A 12551-nucleotide genomic window follows, 5' to 3' on the forward strand; every position below is an offset into this window, starting at 1 on the left:
GATATTCCGACAAAATCGTGGCTTTGTTTACATATCCTTGTTCACATTCTCAAGTTTTAGTTGCAAGTATTTTTGTTATTTCGTTCTACTTTTGGCTTCCTGTCTGCTGTTGCCATCTCTCTTTCCCTGAAACATTCTCCAGTTTCTTTCCATTTACTGTAAATTGATTTTCACTCCTTTACATCCGTGGTTCTCTTTGGATTTAACTCTTCCTTATTGGCATTGTTAGGAAAATACTTTCTCAAATTGTGTGAATGGTTTCCTCAGAATAATTAAATACAAAGACTTAATCAAGTGAAAAAATATGTGCTTTTGCTTCTCTCAGCCTGACATCATTGCTTTTCTTTCCAAAAGCAACAGGCTCGTTAAATATACTGATCAAATATATCACTAAGGTATAAATTAGTATAACGTCTTTGACAGTTGAGACTTTGTATCTTGGTAATACAATGAGGATATCATTATGAGCACTGATTTTTCTTTGACAAATGATGTTTGTCTGAAATGTATGACTATGTGGGTGGAGAACTGAAGAAAAATGTGTTCTATGTCCTTAGAACTGTGCGAAGGCAAACTTGTCATCTTGGAATGAGGTAGATGTTTTTTAAGATTGAGTATGTTAAATACATGACCTCAGTTATTAAATTAGGAGCTATCATCATGTCTGCAACCACATTTTCTGCATATTTAAGTTCAGCCAGCATTCGACTGAAGATAACAGGATTTTAAAATGAAAGTAATGAAATCAACACCAAAGTGCACAGGGTTGGCTTTCAGCCTTCTCTTCCAAGAAGCCAGTGGCCCTCAGTCTTTAACATACGTGAGTTGCCTGTATACATGGCCACATATGCACATTTTTGTTCAGTTGTATGTGGTGGAAGTTAAGAATACTCACTCATGTCAGTCGGTGATGGCACACATCTTTAATCCCAGCACTTGGGAGGCAGAGGCAGGTGGATCTTAGTGAGTTCAAGGCCAGCTTGGTCTACAAAACAACTTCCAGGACAGCCAGGGCTGTTACACAGAGAAACCTTGTCTTGAACAAGGAAACAGAAAAGACTACTCATTCATAAGAAATACAGTTACACACAGTCTTTCTAGTAAAGCAAAAATGCAGGACAAGGAATGGGAGTGGGAAAAGCAAATCCAGAAGATTTGGAGTGTGACAGGAGAGAAAGATGAAGGAGTTACGATTGTGTTGCCATGATTAATCAAAACCGTATTTTTTCTTATAATTGCCATTATTTTTGAGATTGTAATTACATCATTCTCCCTTCCTCCCTCAAACCCATCCCATGTGCTCCTTCCTTACAGTGAAATTCATAACCTCTGCTTCTTTAATTCTACATTTAAGTAACATACAAATTGAGTATATTCTTTTTATATGTTTGGTGGTATTATAATTATATATTTAGGAGTATGTGTGTGTAACAAAATCATAAGTATTTTAGCTTAATCTTTCCAAGTCATTGCACTTAACTGTTCATAGGCTTCTATGAACTGATTCTTTAATTTTTAAAAAAGATTTATTTATTTATTTACTTATTATATATGCACTATTCTGCCTGCATGGTAGAAAAGGGCACCAGAACTCATAGTAGATGGTTGTGAGCTACCCATGTGGGTTTTGGAAATTGAACTCAGGACTTCCGGAAGCTCAGCCAGTGCCCTTAACCTTTGAGCCATCTCTCCAGCCCTATAATCTTATTCTTGGAAATTATTCATTGAAATTAGAAAATCATGAATCATTTTAGGCCAAGTAGCATTTTTCCTATCCATGTAAACTATCTGGGATCTTCTGTTTCAGGCTGACATGAGAATTTGAAAGGTAATCTCTTCTAATTAGGAGAAACTACTATATTAATCATTAGTGCATTCACATATTTGCAAGAAAATAGTAAAATGTATATACTATATATATGTTAATAGGATATGTATAGCATATTTACATAGTGGAATAGTTGCCATAGTAAAAAAGAACAAACTGAAGTTATGGACAGATACTTGGGGATGAATCCCATTCCAATAATTAGTTTAGAAGTAAGATAAGAAAAAATAATTTGTGTATGTATATGACTGTAGGTGGAGTTTTCTGTCCCACTAGCTTAGCTCCCGAACACCTCCACTGAGAATTTATTAACTATAAATGCTCAGCAAATAGCTTAGGCCTATTACTAGCTAGCTCATGCAACTTAAATTAACCCATATTTCTTAGCTATGCTCTACTATGTGCCAGGACCTTTCTTTTCCCAGCATGCCATATTCATCTTGCTTCTCTCTACCTCTCCTGGTGACTCTGCCATCCCCCAACCCTCTTTTTGTCCACAAATACTGCCTAACCTTTTCCTGCCTAGCTATAGGCCAGTCAGCTCTTTATTAATCAATGAGAGTAAGACGTATTCGCAGTGTACAAAGAGATTGTTCCATAGCGTATAACTTCAGGGCTGACCTCTTGGTTTGAGTAAACTATTAGAGGGGTACTCTTTCCTGGGGAAGACTATTTTTCCTGCTGTCAGTATTCCTTAGTTTCCTGTAGTTCTTTATTGAAGGTTGGTTGTCTCTTTCCCATTTTCATCTTATCATATCTATTTGTGCCTTTCTTAGTTGATTGTATTTATAAATTTAGGAGTGTGTGTTTGTATGTGTTTATGTGTGTCTCTGTTTCTGTGTGTGAACAATTAAAGAAAAAGAGCATAAATTCTAGAAAGAACAAAAGAGGATGCATGGTAAAAGCAGAATGAAGGAAATGGAAGGAAGAAATGATGCAATTATATTTTAATTTCAGAAACTTAATAATTAATAAATGTAGAATTATTCCACTAAATAAGACTGCAGAGAAAGCTAAGACTAACTGATGATAAAAGGAGACTAATTATTACTCTTGTTGAGTGGGCAGTGAACTGACAGATGGGATTTGGGCAATATGAACAGTTTTGTTACTTGATTTGTTGGTACTAAATAGATATGCCCACTTTTTACAAATTAATTTAATTTGCACATTTAATACTTTGTATATTTAAAAACATATTTTATGTATCAAAAATATGTTTATACAAAATACAATAGTTTATGCTTGTGTCTTGAGACTGGCAAAGAAAACCTATCTTGTATTTTTGGAGTACCAATACTCTAACCTAAACTTATCTACATGTTAAATGTGGGTGAACGTTCTTTCTCAAAGGCAAAAAAAACTAACTATGACATCAGAATAACAGCTTATTTAAGTATTGGATACTTATGCTAGGGCAGAATTTACGCTGCATTCCAGCTACATGAACATAATACAGCCAAGCTTAGGGGGTATAACTTTCTGTCTAGGTCAGGTTCTGTGTTTTTTATCATGACAGAGAACACAGTTCAGAGCTAGGAGTCAGGGTCTCGCCTACTCAACTCCCTTTCCATGTAACAAGAGCATCATGCATCTCATAGAAGACTGAAGATGTGGAAACATTGGGAAGTTTGTTTATGAGATGTGTTCAAGATGAGAAAAAAATTATCAAGTCAGTCCATTCCAGATAAGCACCCAGAGCAAGCATAGCAGGTATGAAATATGCTGCCTTCTGTTGCCAGACACAGCTCCTTCATACTCTTGTCTTCTTGGGCAGAAAACACAGTGAAGATGACTCACCTCAGATGAGCAGAGCCTGGGGACCTCACATATGATGATCAGATTCTGTACTAATTACTGACAGCCTCGGTTTTACTTTCTCTCTGTTGATTTTGTGCATCTACATGGGTGATTTGTGGGATAAACAATGAAGAATAAATGATAAGCCAGTGAAAATTCACATCTACACAATGATAGCAATTCAGATGTCAGAGACTTAGTGGCTTGTACACGTCTCCCACAGAGTTTTTTCAAGAAGATCTCACATGAACCTTACACAGAGAGGTGATAGCCACATCGAAGGCACAGAAAAACACAGTTTCTTACCTGAGATCGCATTTACTAAATAGTGGAGCAACAGTCAGACTCAGGCTTTGCCATTTTGCCATTTCCCTGAGGTACAAAGAACTAATTTTGGTGCTCAAACCTCATGTATTTTCCAAGCCTTTTTCAATTTCATAAGCCTTGGGTGGTATGGGTAGCAACGGTGATCTGGAAACATAAGAAAAGCTGAGTTCTCATGCACAAGAGCCAGACTGGCCTGTGGCTGCCCCCATGTTTTTATATAACATACAATTCAACAAAGCTATCAAAAATATCCTTCTAGATTTTCAAAAAGTATCCACAGATTAATGAAGATATTCCTACAAATCTAGATACTATTTCTTCTCTTGGGTTTTCCCACTTTGCATAATTTTGCCTTTATTAAGGTGTACTTTGTCCTAAAGTCTATTGATAAACAAGATAAAGTAGCACCCAAGGAGTTTAATGTTCATGACCATGTATTAAAGATTAGTCTAAATTGAACTACATTTAATAAAAAATGAGTATTATCAGGCATGCTGACACATACCTTTAATATCAGTACTTAATAGAGAGACAGGTGGAGGTTTCCAGGCCAGCCTGGAATACAGCATAGCCAGTTGCTATTCGGTGAGACATTATCTAAAACAAACAAAAATAAAAACAAGACTCCTACATACTGAAAAATATGATATGTTGCTACACAAGTAAAACATGGGCCTATATATCCTCCTCAAAATTTCCTGAATTTCATTTCTTACTTGAATCTGATACACCAGTTACTCTGAAAACAGTGCCTGCCCCTTGCTCCACACCTAGTACCATTTACGTAACAAGAGAAATAGATATCCATGTCACGCCTCTGATGTTGGGGAAACAGTAAGACTTTCAGGTGCCCAAGAACCCCAGATGTCCATGCTACTTTCACCACAGTCATGGTTAATGCAGAAGCAAGTGAAAGACTCACCTCCTCGTGTTGGTATTGAAATTTAACCCAAAACTTGTGCTTCTGTCGCACGGTTAAATTATACTTCACCTTTCCTATTTTACCTCTATCAGTTAGGCTTAAGGGTGATCTTCCTTTGCACTTAGTACTTTGCATACAAACCCCTCCATGTAACCTCCATTTTCTGTGCATGTCAACCAAACCATTGAGAAATCAAGGGTCTTCCCAGATAGTTGCATATTCATTTTTTTGTTTTTCAATAAATATTTTGCTAAGTGCCAATTTTTCAGCTTGTACTTTCCGTTTGTTATTGACTCTGTTGTGAGAACATATGCTTTGAGTTAACTGGGACAGCAGTACAATCATATGAAGTAGGAAGCAGGAGAAAATTCACATAAATAAATCTAATCTGTTGCACGATATTGTAATAACATTTTGAAATCTCTCAATAAGCCATGGATATCACTGAAGTAGAAACTGTGTCACCATAAGCTACAACTTCAGCGTCTGCGCTCCAAAGGTCTAATACCTCAGTAGGAGAATAAAAAAATCCAATAAGCGTGTGTGGATTTGGATCGCTTGCCCTAAGAGAATATAGATAATGCCCAAACTTGAAAGGAAAAGATTCTTAAACTCAAGTTGTATCCCAGCATCTTAAAGCTTTCATCTGAAAACAAAATCTCTTTTTTTATCCTGAACTGGTTCATCTCCTAATTCTAACATAAGAGTATCAATGCAAGCACTGTTGAAAACAAGAGAATGTCTTACTGACAGAAGGAATTCAATGGCAGGAAGTGCCCATGCTCCTACATAATCCTATGTATTCAGTATATACCCAAGCCACGATGTTGTTAAGTTTGATTATATCAAATTGAATGGAAACCTCTTCATGCACATGGTATATGACATCACCCTCAAAACATAGAAGACACAACAGTTGAGTAACATAATTCAAACAGAGTCCCACAAGATTCTTATCTGGTGTTACTCAACTCTGTAACCATAACTTTGTTATGGTTGATTAGAAATTCCACTGTCATCTAACCAATTCCTGTTGCTTTTAAAGTTATCGAACATATAAAGAAGGACCCTCATTAGGAACAGCATTGCAGAGAAATGAGGGTACTTCCACTGTGACTCACTGTGGCAAAGTCAAGAATGATTTACACAAGCACATGTGTGCATACACACACATAGTAGTTCTTTAATAATAATCATTTTATTGATAACTGAAATAACACATTATTGTTTCATTAAAAACCAAGAAGAAATTGTTCAAGGAACCAACCTAGGAGGGAAATGGAAGAATCCATGAAATTTTATCTGAGAAGTCAAACATTTCCAGCTATGCCCAAATATTAAGAGGCCAGTCAAAAGTATTTTGTCCTGAAACCCAAGCATGCAATAAGAGGTGGCATCTCTGTTTGTAGACTCCGTTATGATGGATAGCCTCTAGATCACTAATGAACACCTAATGAGCCCGAAGACTTCCACTACCATCACTCAGCTCTGCAAAGAGATCCGGTGTGAGCCTGGCAGGCACGCAGTGACCAGGAAGGGCCTAATCAGTCTTAGGAACTCAACAACACTAATTTGGAAGGCATTTATCTGAAAGAGCTGCTAGCCAGAAGTGGTGTCTGTGCGCTACAGAAGATAATTAAATCTGTTTAAAACAGCTGTATGAATAAGGAGAGGCAATTCTCTGCATATTTTAAGGCTTGAAAATTAAGGCTGAGGCAAGGGATTAAAACTAAAAATTTGGTCTGTATCCCATTGTTTAAATACTACTCCAATTTATATACAAAGAGTAGATCTCAATAAGCAAAGTTTTTGGTTATAGTTTCCATGGGATTTAGCTGTGAAGCATGAGGAGAGAGGGCTGCGTCCTCATTAGATGGATGCATACCAACTGTAATCTTGGATTATTTAAAGAGTTACAGGGACATTAAAGTCCCCAAAATGTATTCATAAAAATAAATACTTCAGGATACTTCAAGCGCTCAGATGACAGAGAAGTCCACTTTGTATAAAACTTCCTAAGAGACCCTCCTTTATTTGGACATGTAACTGAATTTAGCTTTAATCCTTCCCCCACTGGAAAGCCTATTTGAAGCCGTAAGAAGTGGCACAAAGAGGCAGCTGACTGAATTTGTTTGGGACAACTATCAGAGCTGCTGATATTCAGTTCACTCCTAGAAGCCTAGTTATTACTTCTCCTCCTACACAAAGAAGTGGGTACTGATATCAATAATCCATGAAATTTGAGATTTTCTCATGTCTTATTCCTTCTTCCTTTCTGCTTTATTCTCTTTGCCTCCAAGAATTAATTGAGACATTTTCTCTCTTTTCCTTTCTTGCTTCAGGTTAAAAGGAGAAAAATAAATGAGTTAGGCAAAATAGGTTGATTTCAGGGAGCAGTCTAGTGTCTCCAGTTCATGTTGCATTGGTTAGCAGGTTTCTCTTGGGTCCCATTTTTCTCTCTTCTCAAAACTGGACCTCATACATGACAGTGTTCATATTCATCGGAGCCAAAAATGGCAGGTGTTTATAGTCTACCTTGAAAAGCAAAGAGAGAAGCAGTATATTAGTGATAGTTTCAGTTCAGTGAACATTCCAAAGTCTGGTGACATGTTTTAGTCTTCAGGTTGGATTTTTAGTGTCCTACCCTGCTTGCTGAAGGCATCCCACTCCACCTTCCTTGAAGGCAGCCACCCCAGGATCAGAGGTTCCCTCTTCCTTGTCTGAAAGGCAAGCCTTCTGCAGTTCTCCGCTGATTGCTCATCTCCCTGCACCAGGTGCTCAGCCCTAAACCTCACCCACAGCTGATGTGAAACTAAACACCCACTGTGGGACAGGAAACTTGAATACAGCCTCTTCTTCACCTAAATGTAGGTGCTACTCTAACATCCTGAAGAGATGTCAATATACCTATTTTTAATATGACACATTTCAATAATAAAACAGGAAACTTGGCTTATTTGAAATAGAAGTGACTATTTCTATTTCATGAGGGTCATGTCTCTACCCATCTTTAATTTATAAGAGAAAAAGTAGAGAGCCATTTGTGCAAAGTATGGTTTGAGCACGATCTAACTGTGACATCTGTCACCCGCACTACCAGGGATGATTCAGCTCATCTGACTGCATAAGAGGATGTCTCCATCTTCCCTCCTTCCCTTGCATCTTTCTCTTCAAGAGTTGCATGTTCATTTAAATAGGAACACTGTCCTACTTAGGACAGAAAATGAACTAGAGAAGCATTGTTCAACCAAGGTAATACAAACATCCCCTGTTAGAATGTTTAAACAGGGTTTCTAAGGTGAAGTATACTTCAGAGGACATTTAATTAGCTTCCATAACAGAGTGTAGAGATTTTTAGTACATCTTTTCCTTCATGTTGGACCTCCACAGACCTCTGTAAACCCACTGCTCTTTCACTGCAGCATAATAATTTGGGAAAGGAATTCAGCGACTTCCCAAGGAAGAATTCACACATTTGTTCAGAGTTTGTATAACTTGGCTAAGTCTGTCCAGTGATGGTAGATGCAAAATGTTGAAAGTTAATTTAAAACATTAGTAACAAATCAAGAAAAGAACAAGGTTCTGGTGATGCTGTGGTTGCTGTATGTGTGTGTATCTGTATGTGTTCTCACTAGTGAAAATTCACCAACATTTAGCTATATTAACAACATAATTAGTATGTACAATTTTAGTTTTATTTTTCATCATGATGTGCATTTCCACATACCCCTAGTGAATACACCATTCCTCTTCCCCCTTTTCTATTTTACTTTTAATAAAACTGATACATTTCCAGTATATATCTTACTACTAGGAAAAGCTGTATGTACAGGTTTATTCCTAAAGGAACCTTCCCACCGCTCATTTTTTTTAAATGTAATTTTGTTCTTATTACATAGCTGAATGTTTTGCTTTATGACTGATTTTTAAAGTGTCATTCAAAAGCATTTATATGATTTATGCCATTTAGTAGTCCCAGGGTTTTTCTTCCAAAGCCTATGGAGGTAAATGCTAAAGTCACTGTGCAGTGGTAATAATACAGCAAAAGTCTCTAATTTCTTATGGATAGAATCAAGAAGCCTCAGCTTCCTGGCATCTATCTTCCTTCCCTGTGTTCTTCCTGCCCTGTGTTCTGATCACAGCAAGACTGGTCCAGAGTACAAAAGATACAAGAAGATCATGAGAATAAATGGGTCAACAAAATATATGGTACATTAGATCATTCACAAGTGAAGGATTAAACCATTTTGTGAGGGTCTGCATCCCTGAAGTCTGTGAACCCCTATCATCCCCTTACACAATCAAATAAAACGTATAACAAACTTAGGTAGTAGTTTGTTCATCCTTGAACAAACCCAAAGCCAAGGAAAGTCTAATGTTCAGCATCTGAGCAGAGGGCATCAACATTTGGTACACATCCAACATCATCTATAAATAATCAGCAGGACTGAGCATTCTCTCGAGGGTCCCTGAAACACATGAGTCTTGGAAAGTGTTTGGGTATGTGCATTAAGAGGAGCATTGGTGCTGGTGATACCAGAGTTCTTTTCAGAGGCACACAGACTTTCACGGTGAAGCTCTTTCCCATCCGCCATCATCTACTGGATTGTCCCTCATTGGTTTCCCAGAACACTAGGATGCTTTTCAGCTCCTCCTCAGGTAGTGTACAGAGTGATCATTTGGAATAAATACTATCAGTATGATGTTTCCCCAACACTCTTTCTTAAAACATTTTGCTATCTTGACATTGTTCTTAGAAGAAAGATTGAAATCAGAAACTTGGCCCACAAGACCTAAAGGCCTTTTTCTCCTCTCTACCAATTGTATAGCATATTCTTATAATCTTATATTGTATTCTCCTATTCTTATAATCTTTCTTTTCATCATCCTTTAATCTTTTCAATTTTACTTTCTCCTTATGCTCCTGGGCCCTTGAACATCTGTTTCACCATATCCTCATTCCCTGGGTTACATAATCTCCACATGGCTCATAACTTTGCTCTGCTCATTTCCTTGAGGCCTCAGCTCACTTGTTCTGGAAGTCCTTCCGAGAAGTTCCCAATCAGAGTAGCTTTCCATCGGTTTCCATGGCACAAGTTTATGATACCATATAGCAGTCCTTTTAATCTGCATCAATCTCAAAATAGTCTATAAAGTCTTAAGAGCTCTAACTACATTTGCATTGTCACTGAAGTTATTTTCTTAGCCACATTTTCCCATTTAGTATGTTACAAGAGATAGATACTCTATGATATCTATATTTGATTGATTTAATAAATGAATGAATGTGCCAGCTTGTCCAGGGAAGGGATTATCTGGGACTTAGTCCATCATTACTTTTTTCTTATTACTGTTATTCAAAGAGGGTTGTCATCCCTGCCACATGTAGTAATTAAAATCTAGTCTAGGAAAACTAAAGGAGGGTGGCTGACGAATCCCCAAGCGATCAATGATCATGATATGTTAGCCACTACAATGAGCTCAGGGCCCAGTTCTTTCCACTGAAAAGGCAAATCTGTACCTGTTGTGATTTTTATCTGTAATTTTTATCTTAATAGTAAGACATTCTTACCTCCTCATGCATAATTCAGACACAAAGGGCTACCACTACATCCAGGATCCTGGGGACTTCCTGTTTAAATGGAATATGCCATGCCATGACCTTCAGAGTTCTCAGTAATTAAAAGCTGACCCTTATTACTAATGCTCTGGTGTGAAGATTGAGTGTCTCCTATCTTCCACAAGGAGAGCATTATCATGAGCAGAGAATTAAGAATGCTATTAGGCGCAAAAACCATCATGACAACTAGACAAACAGAAAACAGAGCATGGTAAGGGAGTAGTGTGTGTGTGTGTGTGTGTGTGTGTGTGTGTACAGAGATGTAAGGTATCCTCTGTTGGTTTCTACCTTACTATTTGAGGTTTAGTCTCTTGTTGGATTCTCATTGGCAATTGATTAACCTAGGTTTTCAACAAGTTCTGAGATCCCTTGTCCAACAAGCCCCAGAGCTGAGGTTCAGGATATATGCTCCACGCAGGCCTTCATGCTTTTCCAGTGAAAGCACCTTACCTGTGAACTATCTCCTCTGTTCCTTGGGAGAAGAGTTTTGTAAGTGACAATGTCTAAATGAAATGAGTACTACTAACTTGACAGGACGGTGAAGAAATTGTAGAATCAAGTAGTGGCAGCTAAAATCTTCCTTTTCTGAGTTGAGTGGGTGCTGTACCCTCTTAGTACAGGCTAAAGCAGAGTTGGTTGAAGATACACTCTCTCCATGTTGTCTTACAAATATGGACCCTGTTTGATATCTACTCAGTGAGTCTACCTCAAACTTGCTCCTCTGTATCCAGTGCAATTTCTATTGCTCATCTTAAGCCACAACCCATGATATCTACCTCTCATATTTATCTCAGACACTTGTTTTAAAGTCTGGCTTCCTTTCCCTCAACCACACCTCTGGTTGACTTCTTAATGACTCTGAATCCTGTGAAAACGTGGAAGTAGTTATATGCCAGGAACAGAAAAAGATTGATCAATGCACTTGAGTTGTCCACATGACAGACATATTAGCAAGATTGCTGGCATTTGTACTCATTAAATGAGGAAATTCAAATAACCACACAATGTGCTAACCTATGGATATTTGTGTAGTAGCTTAAATGGAGGGTTTTGTTGTTGCTGCTGTTGTTTTTGTTTTTTAACCCAGCAAAAGATTTCAGTCTGTGATGTTACCGAAAGCCCTACTCCCTCTGCCTGAGCATTGGTCACCGTGCATGCCACACCGTGCTACTCGGCACAGATTGAAGCTGTAGGTCGCAGATACTCGCAGGGTTTGAACTGCTTCACTTTTTTTTCTGTGTATTAATCCTTTAAATGTCAACATTGTAAAGTTGGCCTTTTCAAAAGTTGTGATACCACGTAAACCTTACTTAATCAAAAATACATTTCTAGTTCAAAGGTTTTTGGTGATTTAGTTTGTGTTTTGTTTTGTTGTTTGCCTGAAACTGTGGAAGGCTATCAAAAAAAGAAGGTGTTAAAGGTAGGAAGCTCAATTTTGCCAGTTGAGTCTAACCAATGTTGTTCCTTGAAAGTCTAAACCATCATTCCAAAGGTCCTTTCTTTTTACAGGACTTTGTAAATGCAGACTTTCATCTCCTAACTGCACAGGAGAAAAATAGAACAATAGATAAAGTAAGATTTGAAGAAATATTGTGTGTCTTTTAAGCCTCATTTTAATATTTTTTCAGCAGTTATTTATTTGCATATCACTGTATAAATTGCTATTTATATAGCTTTTATAGCAACCCATTCAATAAGATGGTGAAGTACTGTTGTGCCCACTTCGTAAGTTTAGTAACTAACTCAAAGAGAAGCTGAATGATTCATATGAAGTCATATAACTTGTTAATGGTGATTAAGATTCAAGGCTGAGTGAGACCTTCATGCTTTAGCCATAGGACTAACTCTTATTTACAGAAATGAATGGGAAATTCAAAGACAATGGTTTATTATCCCAGACTGTAATTTCCTAGCTGAGTGAAACTTCAGTAAATGATGAAAGCTTTTTAGACTTAACGTTCATCTGTGAAGATGATGACCATTTCCTACTCTTCTCTCTAGGCTAATATTTTACAGAAATTCTCTGATAGAACAGCATACTGAGATAAAAATCT

General features: G+C 37.5%; 1 protein-coding gene across 6 annotated transcripts in view; it reads left to right on the top strand.

Annotated features, from left to right (window-relative positions):
* Nucleotides 1–12551, top strand: part of Sorcs1 (sortilin related VPS10 domain containing receptor 1) — a 499209-nt gene that overhangs the window by 434028 nt on the left and 52630 nt on the right. The window lies entirely within an intron of this gene.

This window comes from Chionomys nivalis, chromosome 8, assembly GCF_950005125.1.
Source record: "Chionomys nivalis chromosome 8, mChiNiv1.1, whole genome shotgun sequence".
Lineage (NCBI taxonomy): Eukaryota > Metazoa > Chordata > Mammalia > Rodentia > Cricetidae > Chionomys > Chionomys nivalis.